Source organism: Pundamilia nyererei, unplaced genomic scaffold (assembly GCF_000239375.1).
Source record: "Pundamilia nyererei isolate P.nyererei 1_Seehausen unplaced genomic scaffold, PunNye1.0 scaffold00013, whole genome shotgun sequence".
In the NCBI taxonomy this organism is placed as follows: Eukaryota; Metazoa; Chordata; class Actinopteri; order Cichliformes; family Cichlidae; genus Pundamilia; species Pundamilia nyererei.
In genome coordinates, this window is record NW_005187414.1 from 255,757 (window position 1) to 261,254 (window position 5,498).

The following is a 5,498-nucleotide window of genomic DNA, read 5'->3' on the forward strand; positions in this document are numbered from 1 at the left end:
ATTCTTTGGCTTGATCAGTTACTTTCCCCCTAGCATATTTATATTGTTGTTTCTGAATACTGTTCTTGTATTTGTTTATCTATGCATACAATTCTTTTGTAAGTACAACACCATTATTGTAGTACTGTTTAATTCCATTTTGTATTGTACTGATGTTTAAATAAAGGTTTATAAAAAAATAAAAAAAATAAAAAGTTTGATTTGTGGTCCAAGATGGCGCCGCGCTCCCACAATGCATTGCGGTGTGACGTCAACTCCAAAGCCCTATAGAATATGCTTACTTATTTAACCACTAGATGGCGAGCCATCTCTTCTTTTGCCTTTCTCATGCCTGCATTGAGTGACCAGCAGTTATTAGCACCGTGGGTGTTGAGATGTCACCACATCAACCCATCTTTCAATGGATGTGTCCTGTAGAAAGGCTGTTTAGGTTCAGCAGTGACTACAGATCATCTCTAAGCACTCGGGGTTTGTTGGACCGTAAGTTCGGAGCTGATCTTAAGAGGTCAGCCAGTTTCCTTTCATTTGGGCCATGTGCCTGAAAACAGGAAGCTACTGAGCAGAGGAAAGCTTCCGCCCCGGCCGCCTGCATCCTCCCAGCTTTTATGAGCCAGCTGTTCTGGACATTAGGGCCAGTCTGCTGGCTCCTGCTGCTTATTCACTGTGAACAGTCCATTAATCTGAACACAGTGCAGCATTAACATCTATTCATCACGGAGCTCTTTTTATTTCCTGATATTCTTTGTAAATGTTTTTTGGGGGGCACCAATGATGTTTCTGTTTTGTGCCCCCAAAAGAAGTTAATTTGAAAGACGAGGGAACCAAAGACTGTTTATTTTATTTCGTTTAAGAAAAATCATTTTGAACATTTTGACATGGAGTCAAAGTTTATGCAAACGGACACACTGCATGTCAGCACAAAGCCTTTGGGCACCATTGGTTGTTAAAATGACTCTTGAGCTTCAGTGAGAACAGCTGATTTTTCATCTGTTCAACATATAATACAACATAACATATAATAAGATATGTACAGTGGGGCAAAAAAGTATTTAGTCAGCCACCGATTGTGCAAGTTCCCCCACTTAAAATGATGACAGAGGTCAGTAATTTGCACCAGAGGTACACTTCAACTGTGAGAGACAGAATGTGAAAAAAAATCCATGAATCCACATGGTAGGATTTGTAAAGAATTTATTCGTAAATCAGGGTGGAAAATAAGTATTTGGTCAATAACAAAAATACAACTCAATACTTTGTAACATAACTTTGTTGGCAATAACAGAGGTCAAACGTTTACTATAGGTCTTTACCAGGTTTGCACACACAGTAGCTGGTATTTTGGCCCATTCCTCCATGCAGATCTTCTCGAGAGCAGTGATGTTTTGGGGCTGTCGCCGAGCAACACGGACTTTCAACTCCCGCCACAGATTTTCTATGGGGTTGAGGTCTGGAGACTGGCTAGGCCACTCCAGGACTTTCAAATGCTTCTTACGGAGCCACTCCTTTGTTGCCCGGGCGGTGTGTTTTGGATCATTGTCATGTTGGAAGACCCAGCCTCGTTTTATCTTCAAAGTTCTCACTGATGGAAGGAGGTTTTGGCTCAAAATCTCACGATACATGGCCCCATTCATTCTGTCCTTAACACGGATCAGTCGTCCTGTCCCCTTGGCAGAAAAACAGCCCCATAGCATGATGTTTCCACCCCCATGCTTCACAGTAGGTATGGTGTTCTTGGGATGCAACTCAGTATTCTTCTTCCTCCAAACACGACGAGTTGAGTTTATACCAAAAAGTTCTACTTTGGTTTCATCTGACCACATGACATTCTCCCAATCCTCTGCTGTATCATCCATGTGCTCTCTGGCAAACTTCAGACGGGCCTGGACATGCACTGGCTTCAGCAGCGGAACACGTCTGGCACTGCGGGATTTGATTCCCTGCCGTTGTAGTGTGTTACTGATGGTGACCTTTGTTACTTTGGTCCCAGCTCTCTGCAGGTCATTCACCAGGTCCCCCCGTGTGGTTCTGGGATCTTTGCTCACCGTTCTCATGATCATTTTCACCCCACGGGATGAGATCTTGCGTGGAGCCCCAGATCGAGGGAGATTATCAGTGGTCTTGTATGTCTTCCATTTTCTGATGATTGCTCCCACAGTTGATTTTTTCACACCAAGCTGCTTGCCTATTGTAGATTCACTCTTCCCAGTCTGGTGCAGGTCTACAATACTTTTCCTGGTGTCCTTTGAAAGCTCTTTGGTCTTGGCCATGGCGGAGTTTGGAGTCTGACTGTTTGAGGCTGTGGACAGGTGTCTTTTATACAGATGATGAGTTCAAACAGGTGCCATTCATACAGGTAACGAGTGGGGGACAGAACAGCTTCTTACAGAAGACGTTACAGGTCTGTGAGAGCCAGAGATTTTCCTTGTTTGAGGTGACCAAATACTTATTTTCCACCCTAATTACGAATAAATTCTTTACAAATCCTACCATGTGGATTCATGGATTTTTTTTCACATCCTGTCTCTCACAGTTGAAGTGTACCTCTGGTGCAAATTACTGACCTCTGTCATCATTTTAAGTGGGGGAACTTGCACAATCGGTGGCTGACTAAATACTTTTTTGCCCCACTGTAGCTACCTGCTAATGCTCACTTGGCTTTTTTTTGCCTGTCCTGTTTAATAATATTATTATTAATAATAATAATGCAGTTTATTTGAAAGCGCCTTTCAGAACACTCAAGGACGCTGTACACAGTGGAATAATAAAAGCAACATAAAAGGAAGCATTTTACACAATCATAAAAGCATAAGACATGAAACAAATTTAAAATAGAGTGGAGAGGTTATGTGGGATAAGCTATTTTGAACAAGTGAGTTTTGAGTTGGGACTTAAAGAGAGAGAAGGAAGAGATATTTCTCTTCCATGGGGAGTTTGGATCTTTAGCCATCAGAATTGTTGTCTGAAGGCTAAGAACGATGCCTAGCAGATTACTTTAACAAGTGGATCATCATGGCCTTGCCATATTAGTCCAGTTGATTGACCTTTATTATAATTATGTATTTATTTCATTTTATTCTCAGTTGTTACAGACGGGACAGACATGATGTGGGACAGGACAGGGAGACAGAAAGAATGAATGAAAGAGAGGGAGAGAAAGAAAAACAGAGGGGAAAAGAGATGGTGAGAAGGGGGGGAGAAAAACAAAACACCTGGATCACCTGTCGAGAGAAGAAAGAAAACAAATTAAAACAAACAAAAGAGAGCAACATAATAAATACAAACCATCACAATAAACTAGCTAACAGTAAATAACAGTATTTACTAAATATTAAATGTTATTGTGCAGCACGCAAGATCGACAGCGCACAATGTGCTTTGAGGTAGAAGCCAAGAAAGGTGAAGTTTGTGTCAGTGAGCACCCGTGTGCACACCTGTGTGGATCGGCACACTTTTATTCAAAAGGTTTCTCCATGTAACGATGTGCTAGCGAGTGTGGGGAGCCATAGCTCCGTCCCCCTGGGTATGAAGCAGGTATGGACTTGACATCATTTTTAGGTACACTTTATTAGGTGCAGTTGTTTAGCTACTCATGAAAAACAAATCTAATTAGTAAATCACATCGTTTAGACATGGTCTAAGCAACCAGTTGAAGTTCAAAACTGAGCACATGGGGATGAAAGGTGATTTAAATGACTCAGATGGGCCGCATCAGAACTCTTGGTGTTACTGTAACTGTGCTAAGAAGGATTAAGATCATTCTGAAAGGGTCCAACCTGATACTAGCAGGGTGTAACTAATTAAGGCTCACTGTCAGTCTGGACAGCGCTCAGCCACAAAGCACTTCAGTGTTTGTTGACACCAAAGTTGTTATAGTTTTGTATTTTTTAATTATTCATTATTTTGATTTCATTTTTGTTTGGTTTGGTTTTTATTTTTCTTTAAATTCAGTTTAGTTTCAATCTCCAGAGTGACTTTGTTATTTTCAGTTAAGAAATGATTATTGGAAATGTCTTTATTAAAAACTAAAAAAAAAAAAAAAAAAAATCGAATTTCCCAGAGGAACCCACCCGAGGGATTAATAAAGTTCTATCTAATCTAATCTAATCTATTAATTATTATTGTATGAAGGACATATATAGAAGGCAAGATTGAGAAAAATCAGTGCATGCTTTTGTAATAAAACACAGAACCCTTTAAAAGCCGGTGATTCAGTCTCAAATACATCCATCGTAGCCTCACAAGGCAAGTTCTGATAGATTTTTACCATTTTCAGCTCTTTTTTTTCCACAGGTCTAGTTTTTATTTTTTATTGATTAATCAAATTAAAATGCTTTTTCACATTTCGTTTTAGTCGATTGTAAGCCTGTCACTTTGTTTCAGCCTCATGGTGGCACTGTGGAAAGCTAGGTAATCCACAAAGGCATTAACTCTTTACTCACTAATTTTTATTCGCTGATAATTGTGTGAGACTTTGACATATCGCAAAAGTCTGCAAAGATTCTACAAGGTGACCGTTACAGGGATGTTCAGTACTATTTACAGCCACTTCAGTCCACTGACTCTGTGAATGCTGGGATGGGCATACTTCCCTCAGAAGTGCTGATGTTTTTCCTTTTGTGTGAGGATGACTCGCATAGATGTCAGCAGTGATACTGATTGCAGAGGTCTGGACAGAAATATGTCAGTCAGAGGTGAAATATCATCCTGAGCTAATGAAGATGCTGTGTACTCTCACAGGAAATTCATGGATCCCATGTGAGAAAAGAGCAGTTATGTAATGTAGTAATAAGAAGCCAAGCCTGCTTCACTTCCACAAACGTAGAGTCCAGAGGCTCCTCCAGAATCTAATTTGAAAAGTAGAAGCAAATGTTTACGCTGTAAACAAGCTTTCCAGCTCTGCAGCCTCGTCACAGTTATTCCTGGCCTGCAGACAGGGATGGACTGGGACAAAACATCGGCCGGGCATTATGACTGGAGACGGCCCACCAGGTATTATAGGAAAGGCCATAAACTCTTTGAATGAAAACAAACACTGTTGTGACAGTGATGCACTCTGTCTTGTTGGTATATTATATAATCCAAGGGCGTAGATTTGGCATGGACGGAAGGGACGTGTCCCCATCAATAATTTGATCTCTTCCAGTAAAGAAAAACAACCCGATAGAAAGAAAAAACCGATCTGTCAGCGTCTTATTCACCCAGCGGAGCAGAAAGAGTTAAATCACGTCCTCTACTGGAGTCCTACATCATGTAACAAATATGATTGGCTGTGCCTTTCAGGGAGCTCTGTTTAGTTTTAACAGCGGCAAGCCTGCACTGCGAGGAGGAGAGGAGGACGGCAGCAAAGAGGAAGAAGCTGGATATAAGAAAGTGTTTTTCAAAGAAACCTGCAAGCCAAGTTCACTCATATAATGCGTCATAATAACGTTACAGGCTATGCTAGGCTTTGGCCCACATCAGTCTAAAACTGTATGTAACCATGAATAACGTGTTTGGGA